This window comes from Rhipicephalus microplus, unplaced genomic scaffold (assembly GCF_043290135.1).
Source record: "Rhipicephalus microplus isolate Deutch F79 unplaced genomic scaffold, USDA_Rmic scaffold_12, whole genome shotgun sequence".
NCBI classification, from domain to species: domain Eukaryota; kingdom Metazoa; phylum Arthropoda; class Arachnida; order Ixodida; family Ixodidae; genus Rhipicephalus; species Rhipicephalus microplus.
In genome coordinates, this window is record NW_027464585.1 from 34,313,068 (window position 1) to 34,325,980 (window position 12,913).

Here is a 12,913-nt window from a genome sequence, read left to right on the forward strand (position 1 = left end):
GCATGTTTCGAAATATTTTTATATTAACAAATGCTCCTATTACCACATGCAATATTTTTATATTACCACCAGCCATTTATGTTAGTCATATAGCCAGGTCGAGTAATACAAGATTTCGTTCATATTGTTACGGGTAAGTTATTAATTAAATTAAATACGATGCACCGTGCTCGGCGAACAAGATGGCGACAGTTCATCAACAACCAGCCACCAACGTCGTCTTTCTCTTTCTTGCAGACAGGCTGTGCCGGCTGTTGCGTATCATAACCCCCGGCGGTAGAAGCACCGTCTCGGTGCTTGAGCAACTGGGATGCGGTAGAAGGAGGGTGATAAGGCTTGAGTCGAGCTATGTGCACGATGTCACTCGAAGGTGACGATGACGACGTTGAATCGGCTGGAATGATCTCGTATGTAACATCAGTCACCTGGCGAACGACGCGGTATGGTCCAGTGTAGCGTGACAGCAGTTTTTCAGAAAGCCCTACATGCCTAGTGGGGGACCAGAGGAGGACAAGGGAACCCGGTGAAAAGTGCACGTTTCGATGATGGGAATCGTAGAGCTGTCTTTGGTGCTCCTGTGAGGCATGCAGGCGGCTACGGGCGAGTTGGCGTGCGTGGTCGGCTCGCGCGATGGCTTCGCCGGCATACTCAGTGACCGAGGGCAGCAAGGTGTCAAATGATAGGGCGGGTTCTCGGCCGTATAGAAGATAGAATGGTGAATAGCCGGCAGTGTCATGACGTGACGAATTATATGCGAACGTCACAAATGGCAAATGAACGTCCCAGTCCTGGTGGTTGGCCGCTACGTATTTACAAAGCATGTCGGTTATGGAGCGGTTGAGGCGCTCCGTAAGACCGTTCGTTTACGGGTGGTACGAAGTGGCAAACTTGTGCTTGGCAGAGCAGGAGAGCAGGATTTCATCAACGACAGCTGATAGGAATGTCCGGCCCCGGTCAATGAGAAGTTGGCGTGGAGCTCCGTGTACTAAAAAATATCATATACCAGAAAGTCCGCCACGTCGGTTGCGCAACTCGTCGGAAGTGCTCGTGTGATTGCGTACCGTGTCGCATAGTCAGTGACGACAGCGATCTATTTGTTGCCTGAGCTGGAGATCGGGAAAGGGCCAAGCAGGTCGAGGCCAACTCGAAAGAAAGTTTCAATGGGAATGTCGATCGGCTGAAGGAATCCAGCTGGTAGAGAAGACGGCTTTTTGCGGCGCTGGCAGGGCTCACAAGCGGTGACGTAGCGTCGAACAGAGCGAGCAAGACCAGGCCAAAAGAAACGACTACGTACACGGTCGTACGTGCGAGAGACGCCCAAGTGGCCCGCCAAAGGAGCGTCATGAAGTTGTTTGAGAACAGTCGCACGAAGATTTGCTGGTATGACGGGGAGTAAGTCATGGCCATATGGATCGAGGTTACGGCGATACAGGATGCCGTCTTTAATGAGGAACATTTGTAGAGATGCGTCGCGAGACATTGACTCAAGCTTGTCAATGATGGTTCGCAGGGAAGCATCCCAGTGTTGTTCGTGGCCAAGGTTGGGTAGCTGCGTCACAGACAGAAGGTCTGGAAAGGTGTCAGTATGGGCAGCCTCTTCCACAGGGTAGCGTTATAAACAATCCGCATCTTGATGTGACCGCCCTGTTTTGTAGGATACGGTGAACGTGTATTCTTGTAATCGTAGGGACCAACGAGCGAGGCATCCTGTGGGATCCTTGAGTGAGGCCAGCCAGCAGAGCGTGTGGTGGTCGGTGACTACTCGGAATGGACACCCGTATAAGTATGGGCGAAACTTGGCGACTGCCCACAAACGAGCGAGACACTCACGCTCCGTGATTGAATCGTTGCGCTCGGCTGTAGATAACAGTCGGGTTGTATATGCTATAACACGGTCATGTACGCGTTGGTGTTGCAATAGCATTGCCCCGATGCCATGCCCACTAGCGTCAGTTCGAACCTCGGTTGGAGCTGATGGATCGAAATGAGCTAAAATGGGCGGTGTTGTAAGGAGCGTCGTTAGCTGAGAAAAATATGAGGCTTGATCAGCGCCCCAGAAAAACGGGCTGCCCTTCTTCAGGAGATTTGTGATTGGGCGTGCAATTATGGCGAAGTCCTTAACGAACCGTCGAAAGTAGGAGCACAAGCCCACAAAACTGCGAACGTCCTTTGTTGACTTCGGAACAGGAAAGTCCGTGACGGCGCGAATTTTCTCGGGATCCGGGCGGACTCCTGCGGCATCGTGAATTTGGGCAAGTACGGTTATTTGACGACGAGCAAAGTGGCATTTCGATGAGTTCAGTTGAAGTCCGGCTCGACGAAAAACTTCAAGAATCGCCGATAAACGCTTGAGATGGGAGTCGAATGTGGGCGAGAAAACGATAACGTCGTCTAAATAACATAAGCAGGTTGACCATTTAAACCCTTGGAGCAATGAGTCCATCATTCTTTCGGATATTGCCGGCACATTACAGAGACCAAAGGGCACAACTTTGACGTGATAGAGCCCGTCAGGAGTGACGAATGCGGTCTTCTCACGGTCCATCTCGTCCACAGCGATCTGCCAATAGCCAGTTCGAAGGTCGATGGTGGAAAAATACGTAGCACCGTAAATGCAGTCTAAGGCATCGTCGATTCTAGGCAACGGATAAACATCTTTCTTCGTAATTTTGTGGAGATGCCTATAATCTACACAAAAACGCCATGTTCCATCTTTCTTTCTGATCAGGACGACAGAAGCCCAGGGGCTACAAGAGGGCTCGAATATGTCTTTTTCAAGCATCTTTTCGACTTCCTGTTGTATGAAAGTGCGTGCGGACGCGGAAACACGGTATGGACGTCGGTGAATGGGACTCGCATCACCAGTATTGATGCGATGAGTAACAACACTCGTTCGGCTTAAACCCGTGCTGGCAAAGTCGAAAATGTCACTATAGGACTCCAGGACGTGACGAAGGGCTCCACTTGATTAGGAGCGAGGTCTAATGGTACCATGTGGTCAACGTCTACGCCCGATGAACGTGATAGAGTTGGTTCATGGTCTGAAGTGCAGCAATCATCCACTCTGAAGGGTTCAACCGTATGGTCTTATGGAGCAGTAACTTCGGCCAAGGAGATACCTTGTGGAAGAATTTGGGCAGTGAGGGCAAAATTGACAATAGGAAGGCATGTGCGGTTTCCAACGATTGTCAAAATGGTGTGCGGAACAGCGACGCCATGCGTAAGCATCACGGCATGAATTGGTGCCACCATGTAATCGCCGTCAGGTACAGGTGGTGTAGAGAAGAGTTCGATATGTGTGACACAGTTAGGCGGAAAGCGTGCGAAATCAATTCAGCAAAGGCGACTTTGGGGTGGGTTGGTCAGATCAGAAAGTAGAGGTTTTTCAAGGTCAAGACAGCCGGCTGCACAATCTATAAGGGCCGAGTGAGCGGTTAGAAAATCCCTGCCTAGAATTACTTCATGACGGCAATTTTCTATAACAGTGAAAAGAACAGCAGTGCTTCTATCGGTGATAGTCACACGGGCAGAGCACATGCCAAAACTCGCGGCAGTTCCCCCGTCGGCGACTCGAACAGCTCGGTTCAAGGCGGGTGTGATAACTTTCTTTAGGTGGCGGCGAAGAGCAGCACTCATTATGGACACATGCGCGCCGGTATCGATCAACGCGCGCTCAGGTACATTGCCTAAAGTAACGTTCAACAGATTCCGGGTGGTCGGTAATGTCACACGAGGATTTCTTGCAGAGGTCGTCGTCAATGCAGCTTCACCTCCAGAAGCTGCACTGCCTAATTTTCCGGTCGGGGGCGCTGCGAATAGGTCGGAGAGGCAGGACGGCGTTGTGGGGGCGAACGAGATTGACGGCGAGCAGGGGATGGTGAGCGGGCGAAGCGAGGTCTCGTCGGAGGCGCGGCAGAATCAGAAAATGTGGTCGGCATAGGGGAAGCAAAATCAAATGTCGATGACGACTAGTGCACAGAAGTCGCTTGGGTAGGAGGCCCATAGTGTGCCGGCAGAGCCCAGTGATTGCGGCAGTGGCGAGCAATATGACCGACACGTCGGCAGTTGAAGCATATGGGCCTTTCGTTCAGTGTACGCCATTCGGACAAATTGCGCTGTCGAGAGTAGTTGGAACCAAATTGAGGAGCGGAGGGACGACGATAAAAAGGCTCGGCAGAGTAGACTGGTTGAATGGGGTGTAGGCCGACGTTCGATAATTCTTGATGAACGACTGCTTGTATCAGTGAGATTGTGGTTTGTGAAGGATCAGGCATTGGAAATGGAGTTGCTACTGGTTGGGCTGCTTCGACCTCGCGACGAATGATGCGGGTGAGGTTGTCACATCGGGGAATTGGGTGGACGGCGTCATCAAAAGAGGAAGTAGCAGCTGTGTTCGGCAGGCGCGTGATGCCGTGGGTGACGCGGCGGGCTTTAGCCTGTTCTAGACGGCGGCATTCTGTCAGGATCGTGTCGATGCTCGTAACATTATTAAAAACCAGCAGGTTGAAGGCATCGTCAGCAATTCCTTTGAGGACGTCATTAACTTTTTCTTCTTCTGACATGCGCTGGTCGACCTTGCTACAAAGCGCCAAGACGTCAAGAATGTATGAGACGTACGATTCAGTAGACGTCTGGGCGCGAGTGGCGAGAGTCTTCTTGGCAGCACCTTACGACCAGATGAATCACCGAAAAGATCACGGATCTTCGATTTGAAAAGATCCCAGCTTGTGATTTCGGCTTCGTTGGTTTCAAACCATGTCCGCAGCGCGCCGTCGAGGTAAAGCACAACATTGGTGAGCATGAGCGTGGGATTCCAGCGGTGGGTAGCACTGACTCACTCGTACCGGTTCAGCCAGAAGTCAACGTCGATGGTGCCGTCAGCGGAAAAAGTTCCAGGATCCCGCAGGGGTGGCAGGGTGACGTAGGTTGTCGACTCGGATCGAGAGACCGGTGGGCATGAGGCACTGGCAGTTGAAGTAGCCGAAGAGTCCCCGGTGTTGCGACCGCTGCGCGTCTCCATCGAGGTACGGGAGTCGTCCACCTCCACCAATTATGTTACGGGTAATTTATTAATTAAATTAAATACCATGCACCGTGCTCGGCGAACAAGATGGTGACAGTTGATCAGCAACCAGCCACCAACGTCGTCTTTCTCTTTCTTGCAGCCAGGCTGTGCCGGCTGTTGTGTATCAATATCAAACATGCAAACTGTCCGCAAGCGCACCTTGAACCAGGCATGGAAGCCGTGCTGAACATATCATGTATCTCAATATTTTTGTTATCACCACCTGCCATAAGTGTTCGTCATGTAGCCACGTCCAGTAATACAAAACTTTTATTATTTATTCATAATAATAGGTTAACAGGCCGCGACCGCACCTTTAGCCAAGCATGCAAGCCATGCTGAACATGACATGAATCTCAATATTTTTATATTACCACCTGTAATTTATGTTAGTCATACCACCACGTCGAGTAGTACAATACTTCGTTCATATGAAGCAAGCAAACTGGCCGCGAGCGCACCTTGAGCCAGGCATCCAAGCCGTACTGAACATGGCAGGCAGCTGAATAATCTTTATATTACCACGCATCATTCATGTTCATCATACAGCCACGTCGGTTACTACCACAATCGGTTCATATCAAACAAGCAAACTGGCCGTGAGCGCACCTTCAGCCAAGCATGCAAGCCATGCTGAACATGGCAAGTATCTGTTTTACCACTACTCCATTTATGTTCGTAATACAGCCACGTCGAGTAATACAACATTTCGTTCATATCAAGCAAGCGAACTGGCCGCGAGTGAACCTTGAGCCAGGCATGCAAGTCTTGCTGGACATGGTATATTTCTCATTATTTTTATATTACCACCTGCCATTTATCAGTGCCATTTTTTGGGCGTGTTGGTAAAGGGAGCTTGACGACATATTGAGCGCTAAGAGACAGGGACAGGAGAGAGTGGACACCACAATGCGCTAACTTCAACAATTTTTATTTTCAGGAAACGCGAACCTATAAATCCGTGTACAGTGGCGCCACCAGTCTAACCACTAGCCCAGCAGAAAAGCCCTTTCTCGATCTAACAAGTCAACTGACGGTGCACTTACACATGCGTCATAAAGATAAAGATAAAGACGTGCGAGAGATAATTGAAGCCCATGCTATCTTTCGCAAAGGTGACGCATGTGTAAGTGCACCGTCAGTTGACTTGTTAGATCGAGAAAGGGCTTTTCTGCTGGGCTAGTGGTTAGACTGGTGGCGCCACTGTACACGGATTTATAGGTTCGCGTTTCCTGAAAATAAAAATTGTTGAAGTTAGCGCATTGTGGTGTCCACTCTCTCCTGTCCCTGTCTCTTAGCGCTCAATATGTCGTCAAGCTGCCATTTATGTTCGTCATACGGCCACGTCGAGTGATACGATATATCGTTCATATCAAGCGTGCGACTTGGTCGCGAGCGCAGCTTGAGCCAGACATGCAAGGTGTACTGAATATGGCAGGCAGCTCATTATTTTTTCATGATAGCACTCGAAATTTATGTTCGTCATACAGCCACGTCGAGTGTTACAAGATTTTGTTCATATCAAACAAGAAAACTGGCCGCGAGTGCACCATGACGCAGGCATGCAAGTCTTGCTGAACATGGCATGTTTCTTAATATTTTTATATTACCACATGACAGTATTACCTAATGAATTATTTCTATATTATCACCTGCCATTTATGTTGGTCGTTTAGCCACGTCGAGAAATACAAGATTTCGTTCATATCAAACATGCAAACTCGCCGCGAGCGCACCTTTAGCCAGGTATGCAAGCCGTGCTGATAATGGCATGTATTTCAATATGTTTATATTACCACGTGCAACTTACGTTCGTCATAAAACCACGTCACGTAATACAATATTTCGTTCATATCAACCAAACGAACTAGCCGCGAGCGCAGCTTGAGCCAGACATGCAAGCCGTACTGGACATGGCAGGCAGCTCATTATTTTTATGTTAACACTCGAAATTTATGTTCGTCATACAGCAGCGTTGAGCATGCAACATTTTGTCCATATCAAACAAGAGAACTGGCTGTGAGCGCACCTTGAAGCAGGCATGCAAGCCTTGCTGAACATGGCTTGTTTCTAAATATTTTTATATCACCACATGCTGCTATTACCACATGCAATATTTATATATTACCACCTGCCATTAGAGTTAGTCATATAGCAACTTCGAGTAATACAAGATTTGGTTCATAACAAATAGGTCAACTGGCCGCGACCGCACCTTGAGCCAACCATGCAAACCATGCTGAAGATGGCATGTATCTATATATTCTTATGTTACCACCATTCATTTATATTACTCATACCTCCACGTCGAGTAATACAAGATTTTGTTCATACCAAACAAGCGAACTGGCCACGAGCGCACTTTGAGCCAGGCATGCACGCCGTGCTGAACATGGCAGGCAGCTCATATTTTTTTATATTACCACCCGCCATTTCTCTTCGTCAGACAATCACGTCGAGTATTACAACATTTTGTCCATATCAAACAAGAAGACTGGCCGTGAGCGCACCTTGAGACAGGCATGCAAGCCTTGCTGAACATGGCATGCTTCCGAATATTTTTATATTACCACCTACCATTTATGTTTTTCGTACAGCCACGTCGACAAATACAAGGTATTTTTCATATCAAACATACAAACTGGCCGCGAGCGCATCTTCAGCCAGGCATGAAAGCCTACTGAACATGGCATTTATCTCAATATTTTTATATCACCACTTGCCCTTTATGTTCGTGATACAGCCGCGTCAAGTAATAGAAGATTTTGTTCATATCAAATAGGTTAACTGGCCGCGGCCGCACCTTGTGCCAAGCATGCAAGCTGTGCTGAACATGGCATGTTTCCGAATATTTTTATATTACCACCTACCATTTATGTTTGTCATAGAGCCACGTCGAGTGATACGAGTGTTGAAGATTGGGCGAGTTGGTTCGTCGTACTTGAACTAATATAGCGCATTGCGGGGAAGAAGAAACGGCCGAGCAGATCGTCACAAGAGGACAGAGCGCTAACTTCCAATTGAGCTTTATTGTCAAACTGCATCAAATATGTAGACCGGCGCAAGCATACAAAACCACCCTAACGCAACGACAAGATAACACACAACATCGTGTTATAACACACAAGAATCACTCGTGGACTTCATTTCTTGTACATCGGGCTCCCTCCTACCTTCTTCCGCAAATGCATCTTTCATTGGTGACCTTGTCGCGCTCGCCGTGTGTCGTGCGCGTTCTTTTGCGTACTGCATTCGAGTCAAGATCCTTCCACCCGATGTTAAAGCGCTCCTAGCAGGTTTCACACCGTCTGCCGGTCACGGAACGAGAATCTGTAAGATTCTTCGCGCCGAGTGGTTGCGCCAGGCTCGCTTCTTCAGGGATGCGTTACGCATCAAACTCCAGACAGCTGAAGGCATCATCAAGGCGAAAATGAAGTGGCGAGAACTGTCTGCTTCAATTGACGGAAAAGCGGAGTACCTGTGGCAGCATATGCTCTTCCACCTTCGTGCCATGACCCCCATGAAGGTGACTGCAACGAGCAACCCTGTACACACTCTGGGCGGTGTTGTGCTCCCTGAAGCGGTTCGACGCGTATTGCGCCGCGGACCGAAGTTCGCCACGGAACCAGCCAATTCGCCGTACGATCTGCTCACCTACGTCAGGCAAGTGGCTCGACAGATTCCTGAGGGTGAAAGGGACAGGTGTGTTGCCTATGGCGTTGATGTGGTTTCGCGTTTCATGCCTTCGACCAAAAAACTGCCATTTAAGAAAGTCGTGGGACACTCAAAAGACAATTCACTAGCTCTGTTACCTTCTGACAAAGAGGGAGGTTTTGTCGTTTTACCGAACTCTTTATTTTTTGAGAAAGCGACCACAGCTGTTCACTCCGTCTTTAGGGCTGAGGATGACACTTCCCTCAGCAAAGTTAAATCCCAGGCAAAAAAGCTGTGTGCCACCTTGGGTTTCGAAAAACTTGCCAAAGCAGTGGATAAGTGCAAAAAGCTTAGCCTTGATGTGTTCTTTACGGCCAAAACACACAAGGTCGATTGCCCTCTGCGGGTAATTGTGACAGAGAGAGGAACATGGCAAAAAACTGTGGCATTATTCCTGCAAGGAAAACTCAATTTGCTCACCATCAATGGACCCTTTTTAATTAGGAATTCGGACATTTTGGTTAACTTTCTGCAACATAACGACAGGGGCTTAAGAGCACTTTCGGTCGATATAAAAGATTTGTATTACTCTTTGCCGGATGAGAAGTTGTTACAGTGTGTTGACAATGCCATTGACTCATTTGGTGCTGTAGCCTTCCAGAATCTCATGGGTGTCCATAAGAGTAACCTCTTAGAGCTTCTGTCCTTTTACATCAAGTCGACTTTTGTATCTTTTAATGATTGTAAATACATACAGAATAGTGGTGTCTGCATCGGGTCATGCCTCGCCCCGATCCTTAGTGACATATACCTTGCATGTCATGACCGGTTGCTGATGAGCATGCTGGACCAAAATATTGTCACCAAAATATGTCGTTACGTAGACGACTTTTTAATTTTCATTGACTGCAGTGACGCTGCCTGCCAGCACCTAACCGACGGTATTGTATTGACTTTTAAAGAATGTTTTAAACCACTTTTATTGACTCATGAGTTGCCAGTTGACAATAGCTTACGCTTTTTAGATTTGAATTTAATTCTTTCACCTGACCATGTGTGCTGGCTATTTGAACCTAGAAATGGAAAACCCCTTTTACCCTATGACTCTTCCCATTCAAAGTTAGTTAAGCGCAGCATCACGAATCTTTCTCTCATCAATCCTCTTAGGAAATCGTGTCATCATGTCATGCAGCGCAGCTTTGCAGCTCAAGCTGAAAGGCTTTTGAGTGCTGGGTACCCAGCTATCCTACTGGCATCTATAGCTGAAAAGCTATTAAAACAGATAAAGAAAGGCTGCAACTCCGAGGCTCAGCCGGAATCTAACGACCGAAAAAGACCTGTAGTTTTCCCTACGTGCATGACATTTCCCACTGGCTAAAAAAAAAGATAGGGGACAAATGCAGCGTCAAAGTGGTGTTTTCAGTGCCGGATAAGTTACAGCGGCTTTGCAAAGCAGTCAACCCTCTCAAATCACGTACCACTGGTTGCTCAACTAAGCACAAAACTCGGTTTGTGCCGTGTGTAGCGGGGGTTGTTTACGCGATTCCATTCTCATGTGGTATGTGGTATTTCGGCCAAACGGGGCGATGCCTGAATGAAAGGCTAAAAGAGCACCATTATAATATTCACAAAGCAATCCAGGGCCACATTGGAATTCACTGCCGCGATTGTGGATGTACCCCCATGTTTGATCAATGTGAAGTGGTAAAAAAGCACCCGTCACAATTAACTCGAGAAATTATAGAACCGCATTGTATAGCAAGAGCTGGCAGCACGTGTATTAGCGCCCCTTCATTGGTTTTATCTGAACATGAAGTGGCCTTCCTTAATCAGGATAACCGCCTATGAATCTGTGATATGTGACGGTGCGATGTTGTGTGTTATCTTGTCGTTGCGTTAGGGTGTTTTTGTATGCTTGCGCCGGTCTACATATTTGATGCAGTTTGACAATAAAGCTCAGTTGGAAGTTAACGCTCTGTCCTCTTGTGTCGGTCTGCTCGGCTGTTTCTTGTTCCCCGTAATGCGCTATACCAGTTCGAGTGATACGAGATTACTTTCATATCAAATAGGTGAACCGGCCGCGAGCGCAGCTTAAGCCAGACATGCAAGCCATACTAAATATGGCAGGCAGCTCATTAGTCTTTTATGCTAGCACTCGCCATTTATGTTCGTCATACAGCCGCATCGAGTATTACAAGATTTAGTCCATATCAAACAAGAGAACTGGCCGCGAGCGCACCTTGAGACAGGCATGCAAGCCTTGCTGAACATGGCATGTTTCTGAATATTTTTATAATACCACATGCTGCTTATGCTCGTCATACAGCCACGTCAAGAAATAGATTTCGTTTATATCAAACAAGCGAACTGGCGGTGAGCACACCTTGAGCCAGACATGCAATTCTTGCTGACCCAGCATGTTTCTTAATGTTTTATATTACCACCTGCCATTTATGTTAGTCATATAGCCACGTCGAGTAGTGCAAGGTTTGTTTCATATCAATTAGGTGAACTGGCCGCGAGCACACCTTGAGCCAGGCATGCTAGCCATGCTGAACATGGCATGTATCTCAATATTTTTATATCACCACTTGCCATTTATGTTCGTGATACAGCCACGTCGAGTAATACAACATTTCATTCATATCAAGCAAGCGAACTGGATGCGAGCGCACCTTGAGCCAGGCATGAAAGCCGTACTGAACATGGCAGGCAGCTGAATAATCTTTATATTACCACCCGTCCTTTATGCTCATCATACAGCCACGTCGGTTACTACCAGATTTGGTTCATATCAAACAAGTGAACTGGCCGCAAGCGCACCTTGATCCAGGCATGCAAGCCGTGCTGAACATGGAACTTATCTCAATATTTTTATTTTTACCACTTCCCATTTATGCTCGTAATACAGCCACGTCGAGTCATACAACATTTCGTTGATATCAAGCAAGCAAACTGGCCGCGAGCGAACCTTGAGCCAGGCATGCAAGTCTTCCTGAACATTGCATGTTTCTCATAATTTTTATAATAACACCTGCCATTTATGTTCGTTATACAGCCACGTCGAGTAATACAGTATATCGTTCATATTGTTACATGGAAAATAATCACGTAACAATATCAAGCGAGCGAACTGGCCTAGAGCGCAGCTTGAACCAGACATGCAGTATGTACTGAATATGGCAGGCAGCTCATTTTTTTATGTTAGCATTCGAAATTTATGTCCCTGATACAGCCACGTCGAGTTATACAAGATTTTGCTCATATTAAATCGGTTAACTGGCCGCGACCACACCTTGAACCAGGCATGCAAGCTGTGCTGAACATGGCATGTTCTGAATGTTTTTGTATTACCGCCTACCATTTATGTTCCTCATAGACCCACGTCGAGTGATAGGAGATTACTTTCATATCAAATAGGTGAACTGGCCACGAGCGCACCTTGAGCAAGGCATGCAAGCCGTGCTGAACATGGCATGTGTCTCAATATTTTTATATTACCACCTGCCATTTGTGACCGTCTTTTAGCCAAGTCGAGTAATACAAGATTTAATTCATAACAAATAGGTTAACTGGCCGCGAGCGCATCTTGAGCCAGGTAGGTAAGCCATACTGAACATGGCATGTATCTGAATATCTTTATGTTACAACCTGTCATTTATGTTTGTCATACCGCCACGTCGAGTAATACAAGATTTCGTTTATATCAAACGAGCGAACTGGCCGCGAGCAAACCTTGAGCCAGGCATGCAAGCCGCAATGAACATGGCAGGAGTTCATGCTTTCTGTATTACAACCCGCCCTTTATGTTCAACATACAGCCGCACCAAGTATAACATCATTTGGTCCTTATCAAACAAGCGAACTGGCCGCGAACGCACCTTGAGTCGCATGCAAACCTTGCTGAACGTGGCATGTTTCTGAATATTTTTATAATACACATGCTACTATGAGCACATGATATATATATATATATATATATATATATATATATATATATATATATTGTGAGCATTATTTATGCGTCCCATCTTTTCATCTGTAAATACTCATCATCACCAGTCAAGTTTAGGTTGTGGGGCACATACTCGAGTCAATAAAAGGAGAGTCTCGAGTGTTCTCGACGCCATCTTACAAGTGGTGGAGAGTGCTGCCCGGTTCCTGCGTCCTCTCGCGTTTTCGGACACCCCAGCG